This window comes from Leuciscus leuciscus (genome assembly GCF_965113295.1).
Source record: "Leuciscus leuciscus genome assembly, contig: SUPER_11_unloc_1, whole genome shotgun sequence".
NCBI classification, from domain to species: Eukaryota; Metazoa; Chordata; class Actinopteri; order Cypriniformes; family Leuciscidae; genus Leuciscus; species Leuciscus leuciscus.
Window position 1 is genome coordinate 1,252,730 of NW_028118546.1, and position 26,807 is coordinate 1,279,536.

The 26,807-nt window shown below is 37.4% G+C and overlaps 2 protein-coding genes and 4 long non-coding RNA genes across 8 annotated transcripts in view; 3 read left to right on the forward strand and 3 right to left on the reverse strand.

The window, feature by feature from the left end:
- LOC309510013 (uncharacterized protein) overlaps nt 1-26,807 on the reverse strand; it is a gene marked incomplete at its 3' end in the record, with an annotated part of 1,894,646 nt that overhangs the window by 1,079,633 nt on the left and 788,206 nt on the right. The gene's annotated exons all lie outside the window — the stretch shown is intronic.
- Nucleotides 1-26,807, reverse strand: part of LOC309510024 (uncharacterized protein) — an 83,457-nt gene that overhangs the window by 47,549 nt on the left and 9,101 nt on the right. The window lies entirely within an intron of this gene.
- On the reverse strand, nt 10,854-14,194 carry LOC309510040. Of its 3 annotated transcripts, none has more exons than XR_014210157.1 (4): nt 14,027-14,194; nt 13,711-13,843; nt 11,264-11,377; nt 10,854-10,986 (listed from the first exon to the last, which is right to left on the reverse strand). It is a non-coding gene; the product is annotated as an uncharacterized lncRNA (long non-coding RNA). The 3 variants fall into 3 exon arrangements; XR_014210158.1 differs by having other exon boundaries at nt 13,711-13,840; nt 14,027-14,191; XR_014210159.1 differs by lacking the exon at nt 14,027-14,194 and having other exon boundaries at nt 13,711-14,018.
- On the forward strand, nt 15,812-17,562 carry LOC309510047. The gene is made up of 3 exons (XR_014210167.1): nt 15,812-15,971; nt 16,047-16,165; nt 17,195-17,562. It is a non-coding gene; the product is annotated as an uncharacterized lncRNA (long non-coding RNA).
- On the forward strand, nt 19,947-20,429 carry LOC309510056. Its single transcript, XR_014210176.1, has 3 exons — nt 19,947-20,133; nt 20,225-20,304; nt 20,386-20,429. It is a non-coding gene; the product is annotated as an uncharacterized lncRNA (long non-coding RNA).
- Nucleotides 23,379-24,643, forward strand: LOC309510065. Its single transcript, XR_014210185.1, has 2 exons — nt 23,379-23,891; nt 24,068-24,643. It is a non-coding gene; the product is annotated as an uncharacterized lncRNA (long non-coding RNA).

The window sequence follows — 26,807 nt, forward strand, 5'->3', positions numbered from 1 at the left end:
CTTTGTCTAGCATGACAAGAATTTTACTACCATCAACTGATATCTCAACCATGATAGCCTTTTTTTTAAAATAACATTTGTGCTTTATTATGTCATATTATACATGCTTTATTATATATATTATGATGTCATATTTATAGATTTTGACCTTTGCCTTTTTAGTCCAGTCTTTGGCTCTATCCAGTTGATGTTGTTTACCTCTATTATAAGAGTTGGGCTTTGTTTGTCTGTTTAAAATGTAATACTTAAAATGTTAAAGGATTAGTTCACCCAAAAATGAAAATTATGTCATTAATGACTCACCCTCATGTCGTTCCAAGCCCGTAAGACCTCCGTTCATCTTCGGAACACAGTTTAAGATATTTTAGATTTAGTCCGAGAGCTTTCTGTCCCTCCATTGAAAATGTATGTACGGTATACTGTCCATGTCCAGAAAGGTAATAAAAACATCATCAGAGTAGTCCATGTGACATCAGTGGGTTAGTTAGAAGTTTTTGAAGCATCGAAAATACTTTTTGTGCAAAAAAAAAAAAAAAAAACGACTTTATTCCACTATTAATTTCCTTCTCTCTGGGCCTCGAGTTAGTTCACGTAGTGTAACAGCGTAGCGCTTCTGTGTTATACGTCACACGTAAGCTCACTATTGGCCGACGCTGGTCATGTGTGTGGTCAAACTTCTAACTAACCCACTGATGTCAAATGGACTACTTTGATGATGTTTTTATTACCTTTCTGGACATGGACAGTATACCTTACATACATTTTCAATGGAGGGACAGAAAGCTCTCGGACTAAATCTAAAATATTTTAAACTGTTCCGAAGATGAACGGAGGTCTTACGGGCTTGGAACGACATGAGGGTGAGTCATTAATTACATAATTTTCATTTTTGGGTGAACTAACCCTTTAATGAAAACCTCAACTAAGTAGTCAAGTTTCATTGTCAAATTTGCAACAATAAATAATTAACTTTTAACGTGGATCAAATCCATATAAATGGTTTAAGTACTAATTCATTTGTAACATTAAACTTGTTTATTTTAAATGAATCCTCATGTTGAAGACATTGGCTGTCAGGTGCTTTAACACAAGTTTCAGTCAGCTTGTATTGTTTCCCAATCACATCTCCCCGTCATTATTCCCGTCAATAAAATAGATAAATTCAAATTTTTTAAAATCAGAAAAACAATAAAAACAAGTATGCTGCCATATTGCTCCTATTACTGATACAATAAATGTTCGTATGTTTCTTAGATTTATGATCTTTTGATTTTCTTTTGTTTTAACAGTAAAGTGATAGTTTTCACTGATACTTACTGAACTTTAATCACGGGCAGCAGCTTCTGAAGAACCTTCAGTTTTTCAGCTTTATTGTTTTCTCCAACAAATGTATTAATATCAAACTTCTCCAGACTCTTCTCTGATGTCAACAACACAAAAACTACAGCTGACCACTGAGATGAAGAGAGTCTGGCTTCACTTATTGTTCCAGATTTCAGATACTGTTGTATTTCCTCCACTAGTGACTGGTCGCCCAGTTCATTCAGACAGTGGAACAGATTGATGGATTTCTCTGGAGAGTCAATGGTCCTGATCTTCTCCTTGATGTACTCAACTGTTTTCTCATTGCTGTCAGAACTCCTTCTTCTCAGTGTCATTAGTCCCTGAAGGAGAATCTGATGAGACTCCACTGACAAACCCAGAAGGAAGCGCAGGAAAAGGTCCAGATGTCCATTTCTACTCTGTAGAGCCTCATTCACGGCTCTCTCATGGAGCTCAGAAAATGAAACATGTTCTGGTAAATCGAGTTTAAACCAGTCCTTAAACATAGACAACAAACCTGGTTTAGAGACTGGGTCAAATACATTTCTGTTGTTGTTTGTGAAGCAGAGGTGCACATATAAAGCTGCTAGATGTTCCTGAACACTCAGGTGAACAAAGCAGAAGACTTTCGCCTGATACAGGCCTGACTCCTCTCTGAAGATCTGAGTGCACAATCCTGAGTACACTGATGCTTCTGTCACATCAATGCCACACTCTCTCAGGTCTTTCTCATAGAAGATCACATTGCCTTTCACAAGCTGCTGAAAAGCCACTTTCCCCAGTTTGAGGATCATGTCTTCATCTGTCAGGTTCTTCTTATAGTCCTTCTCATGTTTTATGTTGGACTGAAGGATCAGGAAGTGTGTGTACATTTGAGTGAGAGTCTTGGGAATCTCTCCACTCTCTGCTTCACTCAACATCTTCTCTAGAACAGTGGCTGAGATCCAGCAGAACACTGGGATGTGGCACATGATGTAGAGGCTCCTTGATGACTTCAGGTGTGAGATGATTGTATTGGCCAGACTCTGATCACTGTTTCTCTTCCTGAAGTATTCCTCCTTCTGTGGCTCATTGAAGCCTCGTACCTCTGTCACTCGATGGACACACTCAGAGGGGACGAGATCGGCTGCTGCTGGTCTAGAGGTGATCCAGATCAGAGCAGAGGGAAGCAGATTCCCCGCAATGAGGTTCGTCAGCAGTACGTCCACTGATTTCTTTTTGTTTACATCTCGTAGAGTCTCATTCCTTTGAAAATGTAAGGAAAGACGACACTCATCCAGGCCATCAAAGATGAACAACACTTTATATTTGTCACTGGATATTTCCATTTCTTTTGTTTCAGGGAAAAACACATGAAGAAGATCTGAAAGACTGAATGTTTTGTCCTTCATCAGATTGATCTCTCTGAAAGGTAGTGGAAATATGAGCTGGACGTCCTGATTCACTTTGCCTTCAGCCCAGTCTAGGATGAACTTCTGCACAGAGACTGTTTTTCCAATGCCAGCGACTCCCTTTGTCAGCACAGTTGTGATGGGTTTGTATTGTCCAGGTAAAGGTTTAAAGATGTCATTGCATTTGATGGGTTTGTCCTCTGTTGCTGCTCTCCTGGATTGTGTCTCAATCTGTCTCACCTCATGTTCATTACAGATCTCTCCACTGTCACCCTCTGTGATGTAGAGCTCTGTGTAGATCTCATTCAGGAGTGTTGGGTTTCCCTGCTTTGCTGTTCCCTCATTCAGACGCTTAAACTTCTTCATCAGATTTGATCTAAATGTGTTGAGGACTTCATGGCTGCAAAATTCAAATTCCATGTTACATGTATTACATAAGTTAAATATAGAGATAAATATATAGAGTAAAATGTCTTATTTATTCTCTGTATCATGACCAAGAACATATCATAATATTTATGAAATGTGTTAATTATTATTGTGTTTTAATTTTGATCTCAATCTAAAATTCCACACTTTACCTGACACCAGCATCCCTGCTTTCATTAAAGTCCTGTAGTTGATTCATAGGCTGGTCATTCTTCTTACAGACGGGTTTTGTTACTGCTGATCTTTGTGGTGGGATTGAACTGAAACATCATGAAGAGAATCAAGAATCAGACACTGTGATATTGGTGGATTTGTTTTACATCACCTGAATAATTCTATGAACAGTTAATAAGTAAATGCACATTAATAAATCAACTCCTAAAGGGCACAACTGTAATAATACTAAAAACAAAAACTATAAGTTTGACAATATGTTGTATTAAATATTGTACATATTAAATTAAAATAATACATTGTTTATTGATTGCTTATAATTTAACATCATGTCAGTTGTCAGAGATATTTTAATGGTGAGAATAAAAGTACCGGTAGCAAAATATAAAAAGAGAAATAAACAAAAAACTACAATTACAAAAGTTTTTTAACTAAATCGGCCTCACTATTCTTTTCATAAGAATCAACAGAATAAAAACAGAGTCCTAAAATAGTTAAAACCATCGCATTTCCTTAAAATATGCTTTAAAGATAGTGGACTCTGTCATAAGAGGCATAAAGGAGGATCTTCAACTGATAACAAAACCTTGTGCCTATTTGGCAATATGTGCAGATGATATGGTCCCAGTGATTATCTGAGTAGAAACAATGTTTTCTACCAACAACATGATTAATTTCATAAAGTTTAATTTGATTACATTGATACCATTTGTTGGTCATTTTTGGAGGACTCATTATGGAGGAGGTTATGATGGGTTTGAGGTCAGAATATATAGGGCATTATTTGAGCTCTGAATATAAGGCCTCCACAGCAGCACTGCTGCACATTACCTGGAGTTCCACAACGCCCAGGTACCAACAAAAATAACTACAGTCCATTTAAAATGTACACAAAAGCTGGGTGTTTAAAATAATATAAGCATCTCATTCAATAAAATGCTATATCTGAGTCCAAGCCAAAAAAATGTAACACTTTGTAGATATGTCTCTCTCACATCAGGTGAAGACAATGTCTAGTATGAATATCATAAATGCAAATTACAAAAACACCATAATATAAAAATGCCAATCATGTATTTAAAAAATGTTATAGCTACCTGAGATCAGTCAGTGTATTGTCATTCTTAAATTGTATTGGATGACCCATAGACCTGTCACTCCTCAAAGACACACAGCTGGGCGCTGGTTCTGATCTCTCCTGCTGAACTGAACTATAACAGAACAACGAAACGTAAAAACAAAACGTTTTAATGGAAAGTACTTGAGGAGGGTTTAGACATTGTTTTCAAGAAATTTCCTTTAAAATAATGTATTAAAAAAAATGAATGTCACATTATTTTCTTCAGGAGACATCTTTTTTATTATATAAAAGGTTAATTAATGTGTTTATTCATAGTACCTGCATCCTTTAGAAAAATCTTCATCTCTGGATGTTTGTCTGTCATCCATGATAAAGCTGAACAGTAACAGTCTGATCTCCACTGACTCTGGGTGGAAATGACAAACAAACACAAAACTAATGTAATTAAACATTGTTAAACATCTTTATAATTGATCTGACTAGATCGCGAGAGTTGGAGAAATAAATAGATAGAGATCTTTTGAAAAATCATCATATACACGATACACAAAATAAACCTCGTTCATTTCCTTTCAGAGAAAATATTAATGTGGAAGTCACCTCGAGTGCACGACTAACCTTTATCAAAATGTATCTAAATAGCCAACCGATTCACAAACTCCTCCATCTGTTCCATCGAGTAGGCTAGCTACACATAAGAAAGGAATCGACTATTTTATTAAAATGGCGAAACATCAGCTTTCTTTTACTTTCGCTATTATCTGTGACGAAAGGGACACGTGATTAAACTTCTGAAGTCACTGTAATGTTGGTTAGTAAGTTAGTGTTTTAATGGTTGCCCTTATTGGCAAATGACTTGAGTTTAATCACCAGTAAGGTTTACAGTTAATAACTCCAGTCAGTTTTGTGTGCTGACAAACTCAAAACAAACATATTTATTACACGGATTATTAATGCATTTGTAGGAGCCACAGCAGATTATTCATACCTGTGTTCGCCAGTAGAGGGCGGTGTGCGCTGTGTAGTGAAAGCGGGTGTGCGAGACAAGCGTGCAGATCAGGTCCCCTGTCTATATCAGTCAGTAATAAAACATTTAAGCGTTCATTAGCCTATTATTCCACATCTCACTTAAATAGAATCTATCTAGCACTACTTTCTTCTTATTTAATAGGCAACTCTAAATCACTTCTACATTCATCCTCTTCTTCACATTCACTAAATAAACTTAACTATATAATGTTGCCTTTGGCTTGCTCAGTTGGGGATATTTTGGGGATATTTAATTTAATTTTATCAATCAATAAATTCCTCTTGAAACAAACTTTGTTGTATTATTTTAATTTAATACTGTGAAGCTGCTTTGATACAATCTGTATTGTGAAAAGCGCTATACAAATATACTTGACTTGACTATAGACCTCACAACATTGACCATGAGGAAGGATCCTTCTTGTTTAGCTCCAGTCTTCTTCTATACACAATTTTTTTTGGTGTGTGTATAGTTTCAAATAGGACCTACATGTTTACCCCAAACTCTGTTAGCAATACATTTAAAGACCTTTTTATATTTCTTCAACAAATAAAATAAAACTGGCACTGGTGTTTGTTCCATGACTAAAAGCAAATTGTTCTCCCACCACATCCCATTCATTATAATATTTTCTATTTCTATAGGTTTCTCGAAGGAAAACATAATTCATTATCTCTAAGTATTCTAAACCTATCGTCTGTCCATGTATTTAACAAACCTATTCTCAAACACTCCATAACTCCATGAACTCACAGAGGATAGAGACCGAAAAGAACCAATAGTGTAAAATTAAGTGTAATTTAATCATTATACTTTTTTATGTACAACTGATGCTTTATTACATATACTTTCTTTTGAAATTGTCTTTAGCCAAAATAATTTTTTGTTTGTTTGTTTAAAAAAGCATTGTGTGCCGTGTTTGGTTTCTTCCTATTTCTGATTACAACAATGGACAAAGTCACGTCAGATGCATGCATCTATATCCCACTCTTAACCCGAATTACTTGACTTTACTAGAAAATTGCACGGAAACCTGTTGTCTTAAACCATTAAAGTTTTTACACAAGGTGAAACTAGAGATCAAGCATAACACATTAAGTGGATGCAGTAGACAAATCAAGTTTACATTAGTAGTCTTTACTTAAAATCATTAGTTCACATATTTATTTTTATTTGGAGTGTACGTTGTATAAAATAACTATTTTATGTTACACAAATGTTATATTTATGTAATATCTTATACTATTTTGAGATTTATTGTAATAAATACATTCTGTCACATAAATTGAGAGGGAAGAAAATTAAACCATTCATTTCAATGTTCCAATGTTTTTTTTATTAATTGTTGACGACAAAAACAAAACAAAACAACAGGTAACACTTCAATGTAATAAACTTGTCAACCAAAAGACAAGTAAAAATAAGAATTGAAACTGCTTGCAAGTCCAATCAGAATGCACATAGCTTTTAGCACGGTTTCAATGTTGTCCATCATAACTTCTTCCTCAATGATGATGTTCAATGACGCTTGATTGAGACGGAGAGAAGACGAGAGCACAACACCTTCATGCTCAATGAGGAGGATTCTAATGTCCAGATGGCAGAATGAGTCGTCGTCATTAGAGTCCTAACATAAGAGCACAATCATGACATTTCTCATTAAATAACCATCAATAATGTTAAGCAATAGAGTCTAGTCATGAGACAATCAAACACATGAGGGAATGTGTGAACTGGTTATGACTGCTGGAGTATATTAAAGAGATAGTCTACCCAAAAATAACAATTCCGTCATCACAATGATCGTGGGCCCAAAGCCATTACATATTTAAAACAGTAATATCCTATACTAAACCTAAACTAATCTTGACAAACTATATATCATTTGAAAGTTTACAATCTCTAGTTTTCATATTTGGTTACTGATTTTCAAAATAAATTACAGAGGAGCCGTAATTTATCAATTTGCAACAAGAATATTTTCATATTCCTAAGGTGTGTTCAGACCTTTATTTTGAAATAGCAATGAATATGAAAAATCATGAAAGAATGGTAGAAACTTCCCATATTACTTCTGAATAGAATGTCTACTTCATAAATTGTATTAAAATTGTGGAAATAATGGTTCAGATCACTCAAACCACATATGGAAATGGCGGCGCCCTTATATGGGCAGAAATGGAGTCTGGTTGTCACCTAGTAAAAAAATGTGGTACTGCGCCCAAACAAAATCTTACTGAAAGCTCATTTTTTGAGATATCAACCTAAATTTTGAAAAACAACTTGTTCAGATTTTTGACATTTTTTTGCAGTTTTAGAGTCGCCCAGGTTTTAAAAATATATATTTTATATAAAATATGAATAATAAAATGTTTTACATTGTACATTTCCATAAACTCAAACTTCTATAACTTTTTTTCTGTTTCATTTTCTTAATTTATTTAACTTCTACAAAAATCTGCCAAATGTCTTCTTTAAAACAAGACCAATTGTACGTCTATACTCCAAAGCATTCTTTAATCACAACCATTTAAGTTCAAAATGTGCATTTTCGTTAACAGTTAACAGGTTAAAGCACATCATTCATGGTAAACACAGAAGCTTGTTCATGCATCACACACCAGAACAAACCCCATTGGTTCTCATTCCTCACACATGTTTTCTGTGTTTACCATACGTGATGTGCTCTATGAATGTGTGTCGTTTTTTTTCTTTAGATATAGAAGTAAATCTGTTCATCATATAAAGTGATTGGGATTAAACAGCTCGATTCATTTTACGACGCCTTTAAGACCGTTTTGGATCTTTAAAGTTTTGGTTAAATTGACTTTCTCAATGGAGAGACAGAAACTTATCAGGTTCCATTATAAATGGAAAAAGGGATAGTTCACCTAAAAATGAACATTTGCTGTTAATTTACTTAAAAGTTTGTTAGATTATTACTATAAATGGAACAAATAAACATAAGAAACAAAATTATGAATTTTTACAAAAAACATATCAGTGACAAACTAGCATTCACTAAAAGCAACATGCTACTGTTAAAGGGATGGTTCGGAGTAAAATCAACCTAGGGTCCTTTGCACCATGACCTCGAGCCAAACACCCCCCGAGAAGGGGTCATGCTACTGCTAACCCGGACGTCGACGTCACTTCAGTGGTTTGGGAAAAGCACGTAAAAGTCCTGGCAGAAAGCAATGCATAAGGATGCCTTAAACCATTTAAGTTTTTACACAAGGTGAAACTAAAGAGATCAAGCATAACACATTAAGTGGATGCAGTAGACAAATCAAGTTTACATTAGTAGTCTTTACTTAAAATCATTAGTTCACATATTTATTTTTATTTGGAGTGTATGCTGTATAAGTTTATAACTACTGTATAAGTTTGGTACAATTCTGAGCATTATTAGTGGGGTAATTTACGAGATACATCATAGGATCCATTAGCGCTTGCACTACGCCATCCGGCTGATTTCTCTAAATAAGCTCTAACTTTAATAATATTCAACCAAGGGAAAAAAAGCTTCTGGGGGGTGTTTGGCTCGAGGTCATGGTGTAAAGGACCCTAGGTTGATTTTACTCCGAACCATCCCTTTAACCGCCTGAAACACTTCTTTGTTGGTAAACCAGCTAATGGTGCATATCCTGACACCTACTGGAATGGAGTGTGAGGCGTTAATATCAAGGGAAAATGTAAAAAAATAAAATAAATTACCTATATTTTATTATTTTGTATAATCATGTAACTGTTATATTCAGGAAATTAATAAGAGCTTTATGACCTTTATAAGAACTATTTAGCACATTCTCTAATGTCAGAGAGCCAGAAACACTAACGAAATGCTAACGTTATAGCTAAACTGTGAACATACAGAAACACACTTGCTAAAGTTATCGTAACTGTGAACTGACAGAAACACCTATTTAAATATTAACATTACAGTTAAAGCTGCAGTCCATAGTTTTTCCTCTTGTTCGCCATCTCTGTTCGAAATCTGCAATTGCAGTTATTCGCAGAATGATCAACTTTACGTGGGTTTTGCCTCGGCACGGCACAGCGCTGATGAATCCAATGTTTTGAGGAGAATATACTGTCATTCGCAATCACAGATACTACTTTTTGGAAGTATGACCAACATAAGAAATTTCAGTTTCGGAAAATGTAATCTGAACAAGTAAGTAACATCCAGTTTTGTTCTGACCAACTAAGGGGAAAAAAGCATTGCAGTAAATCGCGCTGATAAAATCTAACGATCGCTTATCATATCACGTCAAACCGTGCAAATTATACCTTGTTCTCAAATTGTTAATGTTAACAACATCAGCATTGCGTGACTACATTTAATGCCCTTCCGATATTTATCCTTGTTTTCGCATGGGCCGGGTGCAGTCTCTTTTTTTCTGTAGCCACTCCAAAGTCCGAAGTCCATTTTACAGCGGGTGAATCTCCAGTTGTCGTTTGAACCTTTCTGGATCCGCCGTCAAACTGATAAGTTTAATTATATCAAGTGCTGTGAGAAAAGGCTATAAATCTCCACCTCCAACATCCTCACACAATATAGCCTACTAGCCGAGACTCTTCTTCATGTGTACAGATGTGACGTAATGACGCAAAGACGTGCTTGAATTTCCCGCAGAAATCCACCAGTGCCACTGGGATTAAAAACATTATTACAAGCTTACCGTTTTGAATCGAGCTAAGGCAAGCGGTTTTGAACACTGGCTGGTTATGTACTTGCTCAAAAAATTAGTTTGGATAATTTTTAACCCCAAAAAGTTACGGACTGCAGCTTTAAACTGTGAACCGACATGGAAAATAACGTCGACTGGTGTTATGAGATTTTTATTTCTGAAATGTTCTGTTTCAGTGGGCAGAGCTCATATTAATATTCATGAGTTTCCCGGACATGTACTAGTGCTGTTCAATACAGGTTTTTTGGAGTAGACTCCGACTACAGTTAAAACCACATACACTCCCTCATTCATTAATATAACATCAGTTAAACTAAAGCTGGCACGGAGGAATGTATAATTACAAACTAAAGCCAATATGACTTTTATCTATTTTTAAAGTAAGCTACATGTAGGATAAATGTATGTGGCAAAGTTTCTGCGACAGCACTTTGACGAGGTGTAATACGTCAGTGTCCGCATTCCTCGCTTCATTTCTTTCACTCCTTGCTTATCTAACTTTCATAGGCACTCAACTGCCATGCACTATATAGGGATTAGAGAATCAGTAAACAAGTGATAGATTTCGGACACAGAAACAGAGTCAGTATGAGAGTAGATTCCTGTGCTGGAGTCGACCCCGACTCTGGGGCTGCGTCCCAATTCAAAGGCTGCATCCTTCGAAGGCCGGACTTTAATATTCATATCATTAGATATTTGAGTAAGCTGAAACCCAGTACTTGCATTTAAAAGTGTAATTCGTGAAGGATCCATTGCTGCTTCCCAATTCAGAGGCTGCATCCGACTGAGTCACCGTGGCACGACGAAGGCTGATCCAATTCTAAGCCTCCTTCACATGCAGCCTCCAAAAGTGTCCTTCGTTTCCTGTGAAATGAAGAATACAACAGATGGATCATTCTCTGCCTTGCCTCGTTGTGGAACTGTTGTATTTTATTTTCTGTAACAAAGATTCATATGTATGCATTGACATTAACTAATAGGGCCTTATTCTAAAGTGTGACCAATATTTGAAATGTACCAATGAATGTACAGTACAAAAAGTTCAGAAACGTACATCCACTTGGTACACTTACAAGAGTAGGAAGATGAAGACAGATCAATTAGGGAATAATAAGGTAACATGATGCATGATGTTGTGTACCTCCACAGCTCAATAGCTGGATTTGGCCAGTCCGTCGGGCCTGAGAGTCGCCTTGAGGTAAGAAATCTCAACTTGAGCTCCCAAGCTGAGCTCAACCAGAGCCTGACAATAAACCTACATTAATATTAACCATACAAACTACAAATTAATAAAACTAGAAAAATAAAACTGTGAAAAGACTGTTAATAATGTTTTATTTAATATTTTTTATTAGGGTGGCCCGATTATGATTTTCTATTGCGGATTCCAATTTTTTTCAAGCAAATTGGCCAATTCCAATAGCTGACCTTTTTTCCTTTAAGCAAATGTATTTGTTGTTTATTTGCTCTATAACATCTGTCTCCAGCCATTTGAAATGTAATCATGATGCAAACAAAGAGGCTACACACATGTAGCATGATAATAATTTTTTTTAATTTAAATTAGATTGTATAATTTCAAGATTTAAAGCAAAAACAAAATGGTCTGACTTTTGTTTTGTGAAATTATGCTAGAAGACACCTGCACAAAACAAAAACAGCAGACGGACTGAATGAAAACGCAAATTCACTTTCTGTCAGTAGGTGGCGCTTGGAAAAAAATGTCTAGGCTATATATAGCTATGCCACTTTATTATTTATTGTGCATTTCCCCTTTAAGAGCCACTATCCAAATTTACATAAGGCGTGATTTCAGAAAACATTGGTTCCACACGTTTTGTTGGTTTTTTGGTGAGCTGTAATGGTTTGTTTTAGTTGTATGCAGTTGATATGGAGACGTAATTGGACGATTTAATTGAATTGAATGTTTATTGAACGTTTGTTTTGTTTTTCAAATGCACTTTTTGTAGTAAAAATATACTTTTTATAGTGAATCATAACTCGTCAGCGGCAGGTGCAAACAGCGCAGCTGCCTGAGAAAATCCCTGGCAGCTGGAGATGCCACCGGAAGTGCCGCTGCCACATTTTGCGCCAGACAGAGCCCGTCTACGGAGAACCTGCCAGCCTGGCCGCTCCCTATTAAGTCCTATTGTACCGAATTTTGGTTGTAGTTCCACCAGAGTTCCACTGGGGGCGATCGCCCATGAGTGCAAAATGAATGGGAGTCTATGGAGCTAGATGCCTAAATTTGTCTCTTTCACCCGATTGCTGTTGAGAAATCTCAGATTTGATTGTTTTGCAAGTTCAACATGGGTTATAGGTCGAAAGTTGAATGAACGAGTACTTATGTCCTTTCGATTTCTTACAGGTTGAGTTGTTGTTGCCCATAACACGCTAGCATTCTGCTAATGAACGCTGATTGGTCAGTGAAGGACTGATTACGACCAGAGATACTGCTTGATGGCATCGTGGCATCCGAAGCGGGACCAGAATCAAACACAACAAAAACTCTTCTAGCACGTGTATTAACCTGTGACAGCTGTGTTGTGTGTTTACCTGTGTCAGCTGTGTTGTGTGTTTACCTGTGTCAGCTGTGTTGTGTGTTTACCTGTGTCAGCTGTGTTGTGTGTTTACCTGTGACAGCTGTGTTGTGTGTTTACCTGTGACAGCTGTGTTGTGTGTTTACCTGTGTCAGCTGTGTTGTGTGTTTACCTGTGACAGCTGTGTTGTGTGTTTACCTGTGACAGCTGTGTTGTGTGTTTACCTGTGTCAGCTGTGTTGTGTGTTCACCTGTGACAGCTGTGTTGTGTGTTCACCTGTGACAGCTGTGTTGTGTGTTTACCTGTGTCAGCTGTGTTGTGTGTTTACCTGTGTCAGCTGTGTTGTGTGTTTACCTGTGTCAGCTGTGTTGTGTGTTCACCTGTGTCAGCTGTGTTGTGTGTTTACCTGTGTCAGCTGTGTTGTGTGTTTACCTGTGACAGCTGTGTTGTGTGTTTACCTGTGACAGCTGTGTTGTGTGTTTACCTGTGTCAGCTGTGTTGTGTGTTTACCTGTGTCAGCTGTGTTGTGTGTTTACCTGTGTCAGCTGTGTTGTGTGTTTACCTGTGACAGCTGTGTTGTGTGTTTACCTGTGACAGCTGTGTTGTGTGTTTACCTGTGACAGCTGTGTTGTGTGTTTACCTGTGACAGCTGTGTTGTGTGTTTACCTGTGTCAGCTGTGTTGTGTGTTTACCTGTGTCAGCTGTGTTGTGTGTTTACCTGTGACAGCTGTGTTGTGTGTTTACCTGTGACAGCTGTGTTGTGTGTTTACCTGTGACAGCTGTGTTGTCGATGCCTCGAGAGAAAAGAAAGTGCGAAAGCACCAAAGTGACTGAAGGATTGCCGTAAAGCAGTATCTCTGGTTGTACGATGTGTATGATGTCATTGACATTTTAAAATACTTTTTAAAGCAAATAAGTGACTCTAAAAAATCTAACACCCAGCAATGTGTAATTTCTTTGCATCTCCTTTCGAATACAACATTCAAATTACTAGACAAAAAATTATATCCTAAGAAAAGTGGATTTTGATGGCTATAGCTCCATAGACCTCCATTCATTCTGCACTCGTCCTGTGAGCGCCCTCATATGGAACCAGAGTGGAACTGCAACCAGTTCAGAAGCCGGAAGTTTACTGAGAGTGGAACTTCTCCCCTTATTAGACATTCTCTGCGCCAGACCTGCTGGTTATAAAGCATGGTAAGGTACAAAGGAAAAGCACAACGAAATGAAATTAATGTATACGACTAGTTGAAGTTTTCTGTGCTTTATCCTAACATTACACGAAGTAAATGCCTGCATTAAGTCAGGGACCACAAAACATGCAAACGAATTAAAACATTATAAACTGAAACTGTCATATTTACCTTTTTTGAAATAATCCATTACATCATTACACCTGCTGAAACTCAAGCAGCATGAACTAAAAGCAAGCTCTTCTCGCTTGGAAAATTTGCTACTGTCACAATTTCTCTCCTCACACCTCTTTCATTTGGAATAATGGAAATATAACTGTTTCAAATAAATCTTTGTTTTTAACAAATTGGTTCAACAGAGGCATTAATCATCTTATAAAACTGTTTGACAGCTCTGGGAATCTCTTAACTTACGAACAATTCATGTCAACTTACAATTTTCCCGTACCGTTTAGGGAATTTCATTTAGTTAATAAAGCTATTCCTGTAACACTTCGTCAACTTATCAAATGTCATATTTGTTACAATTCCTTATCTGTGACAAACCCAAATTTAATTTTAGAAGGTGTTGAGTTAACTGAGAAAAAATGCAATAACAAGCATATTTGTAATATTTTCCAAAAACAAAACAAAATATCTCCTAGAGGGAAATTTCCTTTCACATACATAAACAAAAATTTCTTAATTCATCTCCTATGTTAAATTTGTTTTGCTCTGACTTTGATTTTTATATTTCTTCTATAAGACTGTTAAAAAACAAAAAGTCTGTGAAATATTTAAAATGCTATGATACACTCTTTAATACCCCTGATATTTTGTAATATCTTTATTCGTTCAAATTGAATGTGAGATATCCTTTTTCTGTTTTTATTTTATTTTATTTTATGTATTTATTTATTTTTGTGTTATTTTCTGTATGTTACCCTCTCTGCAAAAAAAAAAAAAAAAAAAAAAAAACATGAACTAAAATGATCAGTTCCACATGCATGCCCTGGAAACTCATGAATATTTCTGTGCTCCGAGTCCGCCCTCTGAAACCAAAATATACCATAAGATACTGTCACGTGATGTGCTACTGGAGAAGATTGCCCTTTTAGGAATACAATTAATAGGGGAAAGATTGGCAGTTAACATAAAATTGATATAAAATGGACGTTCCATAGTGGCCCATAACTTGTCTCCAATTGGTCAAGTACGGTAGTTCTAATAAGTCTCCAAAAATAACTATATATATATATAAATTGTTATTATTATTATTATTATTTAAATATTATAAATAGTAAATAAATAAAATGAATAAATGTTAACAATGACAATTTAATCTAATTCATGTATTTTGTTCATGTTATTAATAATAATTGTAATAATAACAGATATTATTATTATTATTATATTTCGATAAATATAAATAGTTATATAAATATAAAAGTGAGTTAAATAGGTTATTTAATTAAGGGGTGTGGGTGGGCTTAAACATGTTTACATTTTTACATTAAAAAAATTACATTTTCATTACATTCATTTCAATCATAGAGATTTCAATCTTCTCCAGTAATATTTATAATTTTAAGTATTCAGTATTTTTTAAAACGGCTGCTCACATGGCACCTGTTACTTTTTACAATACAGATTTGAGGTTGACCAATCACAGTCGTCTCTGATCATTGGCTAGAGACGCTTATTTAATCATTATAGTGAGAAAGTTCCGAGAGTTTCCATTTGTACGACAGCTTCTGAACCCATACAACTAATAGATTTAATCGGTTATACTTTATAACTCGCATACATTTCCAAAAAGACAAAAAAGTCCCGAATATTGCATAAATGGAGCATTCGTGTTTTTGAGCCGATGAGCGCCCTCTGGTGGAACATTGAAGGATTGTTTGTGTGACAGTTCTGATGTTTTCCTCTAGTTACGTGATGTTTGATGTAATGACAAAACATGGTTTCACATTATTTTTATTTTTATCGGCCGTCGCCATCGCTACATTTAGGGACGAACAAGAATTCTGTGAGAATGAAAGTTGTAATGAAAGAGAGTTCGATAAGAGTCACTTTTATAGCGATGTGAAACACTGTGGAGAAATACTACTGGCATTATCACATAAACTACTAGGTAAGATACAGATATGAGTGCCAACATGCTATTGTACACGTTGATATGTTTTAATCACTTCTGTGTGTTTTACAGATGCTCTCCCTCTTGATGAGGTTGATGGTAATGTTATTCGTACTGTGAAGAGAAGTGTGTTTTCAGAGTCTCAGCCCTCTCCTCTGAAAGAGCCCCTGACACTGGCTGCTGTGTCACAGGTCAATAAACCCATCCACTCATCATCATTTACAGAGAACTTGTGCTTCACTGCAGTCAAACCTGGGGATATTGTTGCAGTAACTGTGTATATGTAATTTATGAAACAGAAAAATACAATGGAGCTAGTGCCATCTAACCACCAGTCAAAAGTTTGGTCACACCCACCCATTCTTTGTCATTTTTCTTGTCCACATTTTAAAATAGTAATAAATTAATCATCATCATCACCACCAATAACATTGTCGTCATCAGCATAATTTTGAACTTATTCAAGCTGTTGTTACAAAGAAGTACACTTCATCATACTTTTAAAAAGAGAAATTATGAAAATAATATAGGCTACTTTAAAAGAATATACTTTGGTGCAAACTGAATATAATGTTTCGGACACTTAATTGCATCATGTTAACTGAAATTAAATGAACATTTATTATAGTTTGTAAGAAACGGTCATGAAAGTATACTCGTTAAGTGGCTTTTTATTTCATTAATTTTGTATTATCTGCAATAACTTTTTTAAAAGAAACATAGTTTTCCATTTTTATTTTTAACACTTATTTTTTACAAGGGTGAAGCAGATCACTTAAAAAAATAAATAAATTTGAACCACCCAACTCCTCAAATAAATGTCTACTTTAGGTTGTGGGCAAATTATTTTTTAGCTATTATACTCTATATAATGCTAGCTTCAAAATTGGACCAAACACTTACATACCAATAGAAACACTTTATCATAAATGTATTTAGTCACAAACAGTTCATTTATTGTATTGAGTTAATTCATTCAGTTAATTCCTTTTTTTTTTGTTTTTTTTTGTCAGTTATACTTTTATAAATTGATTCAGTCATAAAGCTTTTAATCAGCTAATGAACTCGTGGGCCACTTGGACTCTTTACAGAACCACCAGTGGTCTGAGGATCACAGTCTGAGAAAACTGCTTTAAAACCAAACTGGACCATGGTACCACCACAGTACTTTTGTGTAAATGTTGTTTCTGCATATATTCAGGCTCTTTTGTGTATTTCAGGATGTGTTGAGGAATATTTTGGATCTGAATGAGTCTGTGATTCAGAATGAAGAGTTTGTCCGTTGTGTCAGTGGTGGGAAACTGTTTCCTGGCTCTGTTCCACTGGCACACAGATACGGGGGCCATCAGGTAAAACTGACCGTCACTTCAAACCCGACAGCGATGGCGTAAGACAACCAGAGCAAACATGTCAACCATGTGTTATTATTATTATAGTTTGGTTATTGGGCCGGACAGCTGGGGGATGGAAGAGCACATTTGTTGGGTGAATACACAAACAGGTAAAATCATCCTTTTCCATCAGCGTTCAACACAAATCATCAGTTGTTATTGTCAGATGTGACTTTTCTGTTGTAATGCATGTCAACTTTCCCATAATGTTGTTTAGATTAAAGAATGGAAAGTGTGATCTATACTTACTGGTTTTTCAGCAAATAGATGATTCTGGCATTTTTTAAATCTAATTCTCACTTAATGCTTAAACATGCGTCTGAACAATGACATCTCTCAGTTTAGAACTGACAAGTGTTAACCGTTAGAGCGGTATACAATCTCTCTTTTATCCAGAAAGGGTGAAAGATGGGAAGTCCAGTTGAAAGGCTCAGGAAAGACACCGTACTCAAGGTGAATATCAGTTTCTGCTGCTTAATATTTTTGATATGCTTTTTAAGTAATTCTGAGATATATTTAGTTGTAAATGATCTTACATTATGACTCATAGTGTGTGATTCTCTGTCTGGCAGGAGTGTAATGGTTATGCTGTTTACTGTACATGATGTTTTGTGTGCAGGTCTGGTGATGGACGGGCTGTGATTCGCTCCTCTGTGAGGGAGTTGCTGTGCAGTGAAGCCCTCAGGTACACACACACACACACACACACACACACACACACACACACACACACACACACACACACACACACACACACACACACACACACACACACACATATGCACAATATATATGAATGGACATGCACAAGAAGAGTAATTTATATTTATACTTTTTCCATTTTTTTGCCTTTATTGTTTGTCAGTCTGGTTGTGAGTGAGGAACCTGTTTGGAGGGATCCGTTTTATAATGGCAGTGTCATAAAAGAAAGAGGTAAAATACGATCAGATTTGGAAAAATCGAGTAACTAAGTTCTTTATCCTCCTCAGCTTTATGTGATTGTTCTCTGTATCTATCAGGAGCGGTTGTTCTGCGTCTGGCCAAGTCCTGGTTTCGTATCGGTTCACTGGAGATATTAACTAGAACTGGAGAGTTAGATGTCCTACGGTATATTAACTTTTACTTGGAAGAGTGATATTTTTTTCTCACTCTTATTTGCTTTTTAATTTATTTTAATTTTTAATTTTCAGGACATTGTTGGACTTTGTAATTAAAGAGCATTTTAAATCTATAGCAACAAATGACCCTGACAAGTATGTGGTGAGTATCTGTGTCTCTCTGCTGTTTAGCTGTAATACAAGATTATTTTATATTGTCTGATCAGTCTCACTATATTTGAATGGTTTTCATGTTGTGTGAAGGGGTTTTTCTCTCGAGTGCTGAATGAAACGGCACATTTAATCGCCCACTGGATGTCGGTTGGTTTTGCTCATGGTTAGTTCACTCTGCTTTACTTGTTTAGTTATCACATTGATTTATCATTATAGATCGAGCTTAATACGCAACATGCACAACATCATGATCTGCATCTTCACACAGGAGTCTGTAACACAGATAACTTCAGTCTGCTTTCTATCACTTTTGATTATGGCCCATTTGGATTTATGGAATCATATGACCCAAGTATGTTTCTTTGTCTAACTTAAACTTTCATAATATTAGCAATCATCTTCCTATACGTTTAGTTTTTAAGCTTTTTGTCATTTTGACATTACACACACACACACACACACACACACACACACACACACACACACACACACACACACACACACACACACACACACACACACACATATACAATACTGCAAAAGTGGAGGAAAATTGTATGAATAGTAAGCTACTTTAGATCTACTATAAATTTTGTATATACTTACAGTATAATATACATGGGTTGAGGGGCTTGATTAATTGCATACTTTTTTTAATCCATTACTTGTTTTATTTTACTTCATTATATTCTAATAAGTTAAAGTGAAACAGACAGCCATAATAATAACATATAATATTTGTATTGTTAAATGTGTGTTATTGCTACAGCATTGTTTCCTCTGTATAGATTTTGTCCCCAACACGTCTGATGACGAGGGCCGGTACAGTATAGGAGCTCAGGCTAATGTTGGCCTGTTCAATCTACAGAAACTTCTAGAAGCTCTGAAACCACTGCTGACCTCAGATCAGCTTTCACAGTAAGAGATCCTTTTATTTTCTGTTGGTATTGGTCTGGAATAAATAAGGGTGATTCGTGTCAATTCATTTACTTCAGATCTCAGCAAATATTGAGAGAGTATCCACAAATCTACCATCAAAGGTGAGCCTGTCATTAGACAATATAGATCACTGTATTCCTCTCTGAGTCGTTCCTGATCTCACTTTACTGTTTCTGTTGTAGATTTCATGAGATGTTCAAAGCAAAGTTGGGCTTTCTGGGAAATGAAGAAAAGGATTCATATGTGATTGCATTTCTTCTAAAGGTAAATATTAACTGGATAGTTTTTTTTCTCTGATTGTACTATAATTAATTCATTAATTAATTTTTTTTATTATATATTTAACAGCCAAACTGTCAGAAATAGTTAAGTCCAGTATGGATTTAAATCAGTAGTAGATCACACAAATGGCAGCATTTCCTGAGAATGACCCATATAATGTTGTATGATGTGTGATGTGTTGAGCTAATGGAGGACACTGGAGCAGACTTCACTATGACTTTCAGACAGCTGAGTGAAGTGACCCTGTCCCGGCTTCAGAAGGGATCCTTTGCTCCGGTACGTTTCCTCTCCATTCACTCCCACAGCAGCCGCAATATCCATAATCATGATTTCAGTCCATTAACTGTGACTGTGTCTCTCTTGACAGTCTTTGTGGGCTCTTTCAGACCTCTCATCACACAAGCATTTCAGAGACTGGGTTCAGCTGTATTTACAGCGTCTGTCAAGGTAATGTTGCTGTAATGTAAACTCAAACTCTTTAGAGGATTAAAAATGAACATCACTTGATGTGTTAATCGTCTTCTTCAGGATAATGAGTGACTCAGATGAAGAACGGCAGCACAGAATGCAAGGTGTGTTTTTGTATATCGTTAGCCTCATAGCATAATTGCCTAAGTCATATTTCAATGTTTTTGGAAAACAAGAAAAAACTAAATTTTTAGAAATCACATTGTTATTTTTTATTGATATTATAACAGTACATTCAACCAGATGTGTGAACAAGTATGCAAAAAGAAAAAGACCCATCATCAATTGCCTAACAAATAAAAGTGACTTAGGCAGAAAATGCCATGACTTAGGCATTTTTCTCTTACATATAAATACAAACATAACATAACAAAAGTTGTTTTACTTTCCTAAATATAACCAAGATGTGTAAATTGCCAACCTTAACCAAGTTGTTTCTTAATGTATACCCTTAACCACTGTTTTCCTTTTCCACCCTTAATCGAAGTTCCACTCAGGTGCTGTCACGTCTCTGTTTGAGTTTAGTTCTGATTTAGTTTTCCCTTGTCTGTTCCATTAGTTAATCTGTCTCACCTGTGCCCTGTTAATCACCCCATTTATTAGCTCGTTAATTTTGCCCCAGCTGTGTCTTATCTGCCGGATCTGTTTCCCCAGTGTATTTTAGCCATGTGTTTTCTTTGAGTCTTTGTTAACTAAAAAACGCCCCAACCTAAAAAACTAAACAGAGTAAGGGAAGTTGTCTTTGGAGGAGAATGTGGAAAAATTCCTTGTCTACTATCCCTCCTCTCAACTGATCCAGAGCCAGTCGCCTGCGCGGCTGATCCAGAGCCTGACGCCTGCGCGGCTGATCCAGAGCCTGACGCCTGCGCGGCTGATCCAGAGCCTGACGCCTGCGCGGCTGATCCAGAGCCTGACGCCTGGGCGGCTGATCCAGAGCCAGACGCCTGGGCGGCTGATCCAGAGCCTGACGCCTGCGCGGCTGATCCAGAGCCAGACGCCTGAGCGGCTGATCCAGAGCCAGACGCCTGGGCGGCTGATCCAGAGCCAGACGCCTGGGCGGCTGATCCAGAGCCAGACGCCTGGGCGGCTGATCCAGAGCCAGACGCCTGGGCGGCTGAACCAGAGCCAGACGCCTGCGCGGCTGATCCAGAGCCAGACGCCTGTGCGGCTGATCCAGAGCCAGGCCAGACGCCTGCGCGGCTGATCCAGAGCCAGTCGCCTGCGCGGCTGATCCAGAGCCAGACGCCTGGGCGGCTGAACCAGAGCCAGACGCCTGCGCGGCTGATCCAGAGCCTGACGCCTGCGCGGCTGATCCAGAGCCAGACGCCTGGGCGGCTGAACCAGAGCCAGACGCCTGCGCGGCTGATCCAGAGCCTGACGCCTGCACGGCTGATCCAGAGCCAGACGCCTGGGCGGCTGATCCAGAGCCAGACGCCTGCGCGGCTGATCCAGAGCCAGACGCCTGCGCGGCTGATCCAGAGCCAGGCCAGACGCCTGCGCTGCTGATCCGGAGCCAGTCGCCTGCGCGGCTGATCCTGAGCCAGTCGCCTGCGCGGCTGATCCAGAGCCTGACGCCTGCGCGGCTGATCCAGAGCCAGACGCCTGCGCAGCTGATCCAGAGCCAGACGCCTGTGCGGCTGATCCAGAGTGGCTAGGCACAGAGTCTAGGCACTTGTCTAGGCACAGAGGCGCGGCCGGTAGTGCGAGGCGCAGAGGCGACAGGGCGAGGACTCCGGGTACGTCCTCCGGATTCTGGCGAGACTGACAGGTCCTCTTCCTCCTACGTCGGCGAAGGGGCGGTCCAGAGCCAGTCGCCTGCGCGGCTGATCCAGAGCCAGTCGCCTGCGCGGCTGATCCAGAGCCAGTCAAGTCACCGCTTCCTACAATGCCCCTTCGCCGACGTAGGAGGAAGAGGACCTGTCAGTCTCGCCAGAATCCGGAGGACGTACCCGGAGTCCTCGCCCTGTCGCCTCTGCGCCTCGCACTACCGGCCGCGCCTCTGTGCCTAGACAAGACAGTGTCATCGATTTCACTAAATCAGGATCTGATTCAGCTCTGGAGGCTTTACTGGCTGTTTCCTCTTCTATCTGTTGCCCCATGTCCACGTCATGACCTTCTTTCTTAGGTCTACTCTTATCTAAATCCTCTAACTCCACTACAAGGGTATCATCTTTATTTCCTGACAATAAAGCAGAAAATGCTGTTGAGTATTTTAACACAGTAAATCATGTTACATTCATAGGTTCACTGCAAAAAAATCTAAATCTTACCAAATACTTATGTCTAGTCAAAATGTCTAATTTCTAAAAAAAATCTATTTGCACTTAAAATAAAAAGTAAATGCTTAATTACTTCACTTGCCTAAAATTGCCTAAATGTCTTTTTATGGTGACGTTTCTTAAGTGTAAAGATTTGTTCTGACCAGAAATGAGGTAATATTTTGCTAGTGTTGGCTAGCTACTTCATCATATCTTCTTGCAAAAAATGTGATTTCAAGTTAAAATACAGTTTATAATCCCTTTCATTAACTGAAATTACATTTAGTATCTAGACAGTTGAAGAAATATGAACTCTTACCAGATGAAAACGAATCAAACAGAAGAGCTAACATCACTTCTGGACATCTGTCTTCCCATGTTTTCTGCCATTTTGTTTGTATCAAAACTGCCTAAGTCAAAGAGATGACTAAGGCAGATAGTGTTTTTGGATTCTAATAAGTGTTGTGATTGGCTAAGAACATAGGCAGAAAGGCAGGATGATGCAGCAGTGGTTTGACAGTAAAGTTAGGCAGATATCACAATTTGGCCAAAAAATGACTTAGGCAATTATGCTATGAGGCTAACGATATGTTATATGATGCAGTGTTATATATTATGTGTTTATATATTGTTGTTACAGTAACACTATCGCTGAAATGTTCATGATTGGTAAGATTTGTTTTTGAAAGAAGTTTCTTATGCTCACGAAGGCTGCATTTATTTAATCAAAAATACAATAAAAACAGTAATTTTGTAATACTATAATATATTTTTATACTATGAGATATTATTACAATATAAAATAAATTATTCTATTTGAATATACAGTATTTGTGTAATTAATATATTTGTTCAGCTGAATGTAATTTATTCCTGTGATCATTTCTCCAGTCTTCAGTGTCACATGATCCTTCAGAAATCATTCTAATATGATGATTTGCTGCTCAAGAAACATTTGAAAACAGTTGAGCTGCTTAATATTTCTGAGGAAACCCTGATACATGTTTTGATTAATATAAAGTTCAAAAGAACAGCGTTTATTTGAATCTTTTGTAATATTATAAATGTCTTTATTGTCCCTTTTTATGCATCCTTGCTGAATAATATTATTAATTTCTTTTCTTTTTTAAAAAGCCTTACTGACCGTAAATGTTTAAACGGTAGTGTGTGTTTTTTTACGATGTGTTATGTTGTATTTAATGTTATTTGTAATTTTTCTATTGTTCAGGAGTAAACCCACGGTATGTGTTGAGGAACTGGATGGCTGAATCTGCTATCAGAAAAGCAGAGAAAAATGACTTTTCAGAGGTATTATTACATGTGATGTCAAACTAATATGCTGTCATGATCATGCTTATCATATATCTTAGAGTGTTTGCTTTAATATATTACTGTGAAATGAAGACTTGACAATTATACATACAATGTAACATCTTCAGACAGACCATTATGGCTTGTTGACAGTATGTTTGATGTATTTCTAGGTGACACTGTTGCAGAAGACTTTAATGGAGCCATTTATGGAGCAGGAAGAGGCTGAGAGAGCCGGATATGCCAGTAAACCTCCATCCTGGGTTCAGCAGCTGAGGGTCAGCTGTTCTTCCTAACTCAGGGTCCAATGAAAAAAAAAAAATCATGAATTTCAGCATCATTTGAACCAAAAATATTGTTTATGACATTGTAATCACACTTCCTAATGGATGATCTGATTGGAGGATGCGCCATGTTTGATGTTATATATGGACAATGGACATGGAAGTCTTTTGTAATATTGCTGTTTCTGCATTTCTACAAAAGTGCAAAAATCTTTGCATCATGCATCTCGTTTACTCCTGTTTAACAATTAGGCATGTCAAAATCTGTTAAACAGTTAACTTTGCAAGACCTTATTTATTATGACATTCCATTAGCAATGATGATATAGCATATTGTATTTAATACAAATAATCTGATTAGGTGCGTAAGTACAAAGTATTTACATATTTTAGTCTGGTGGTGTAATGCAAGAATATTAAACAACAAAATAATTAAAGATGTGTGTCCTAATGTCACGCCGAGAACTTGTTTGGCGGTCAGTTCCTCAGTCCAACTACAAAAACATGTCAATTAGCTCTATCTGTCTTCAAGATCATTGTTGACTGCGCTTTTTCAGCATTGCTGTCATCAGTTCTGACATGAGTTCGCCACCTGGGGGCGCTGTTTGTAGAGGTGTTGTTCTCTTTGGTGGAGCTGGAGGCATTTTTCTGATGGAGCCGGCGGATGGGTTGGCAGCCGGTGCAGGAGCTGGTGGTGGAGGCGGTGGTGGTGGAGCTCCACCTGCAGATGCAAAGTTTTGGGGACCAGGAGGAGGAGGAGGTGGAAGGGAGGTAATGGGGTCTGGAGGTGGTGGGGGGAGTGAGTGCAAAACTAGGAGGCGGTGGAGGAAGAAAGTCAGGGGGCAGCTCGGCATCTTCTGGAGGAGGTGGTGGTGGAGGCAGGTCATCCATGGGTGGAGGTGGGAAGGAGGATTGTGGGAATCGAGGTGGAGGAGGAAACTTGTTGACTTTGGTTGTGCTGGCAGGAGGAGCAGGGGGAGGAGGAGGCAACATGGGGTCGGGTGGTGGAGGAGGCAGGGTTTCCATTGAAGGCGGAGGTGGTGGGAAAGATGTTTGGTTGCCAGGACCCTTCAAAAACAAACCAAAAGTAGCATTCAGGAGCATTTCAGATAAATGATGAAATTACAAGGGGATTAAAACAGCTCTAAAGGAACCGTTACCCTTTGTGGAAAAGTAGTGTGCTTAATTTTACTGCTCTTGAAGTATACTTTAAATCTTTGAAGTATATTTAAAAATATATATTTTCAGATAATATATTGTTCATTAAAGGAACACTCCACCGTTTTTTGAAATAGGGCTTATTCACTTTCTTTCCTACATTTAGATAGGTGGGCAAATGCATTTTTGTCTCAGTGCATGCATTGTTTTAGTTTGACAGGGACGGCGCTAGCTTAGCTTAGCATAATGAATGGAATCCTTTGTTGCCAGCTAGCATGTCCTGAGTAAAAGTGATATACATTTTTTTTTAAAACCCACCTAATTACTGCTTGTGGCCTGCATATTCACAACAAGTACAAATAGTGATGCAGATTAACACTAGGCGATTTCCTAGGCAGATATTGACTTATATATTAAGGACTATATTAGGGGGAAGCACAGGCGAAGCACTGCTACTTGGGCGTGATATCTCTGCGCCCAAGTAGCAGTGCTTCACCTGTGCTTCCCTCTAATATAGTCCCAAGTCAATATCTGCATAGGAAATCGTCTAGTGTTAATCTGCATCGCTATTTGTACTTGTTGTGAATATGCTGGCCACAAGAAGTAATTAGGTGGGTTTATAATTTTTTTTATATCAGGACATGCTAGCTGGCAACAAAGGATTCCATTCATTATGCTAAGCTAAGCTAGCGCCGACCCTGTCAAACTAAAACAATGCATGCACTGAGACAAAAATGCATTTGCCCACCTATCTAAATGTAGGAAAGAAAGTGAATAAGCCCTATTTCAAAAAACGGTGGAGTGTTCCTTTAAATAAAAGGCCACTATATGTGTATTTAAAGACACTGCACTTTCATGACTGTTTCTTAACAGAGTTTAGTGCAATTTTAAAAAGTGTACTTTGCAATCATGACAAATTAACAGTTATACTTTTTAAATTATGGTTTAGTAATCTTTTGCAGTACATTTATTTTGATATTGACAAACATACTAGAGCACATGCAAATTTGATTATAATTTCAACTGTAGTGTGTTATTCGTTAATACATTTAATGTTAATATATTTTAAATTTACCAATTGGCAACTTCATCATGACAAATGTGTAATTAAATATTGAAAACATGTCAAGTTTCAATAGAAATGATATATGTATATTTTAGTTTACTATAAATGCTTCTCAGTACATTCGGCAGTAAACTTCATATTTCATTGAAAGTAGAAGTAATTATGAAATGTTATAAAATTATGTACTTAAGTGTGTTAATAAATTTAAACTATATTTTGTTTAATTGCAATTAACATGCAGTTAAGTGTCTGAAAACATAATAGTTCACACTTCAGTATGGTCCATGAACTTATATTATTTATGGTATTATATTATGGTGTTCTTCATTACTAAGGCAACTGATAGATTTAGAGGTACCTTGGTGTCCTTTGGAAGCTGAGGAGCGTGTCCATTCGCAGCTTTGG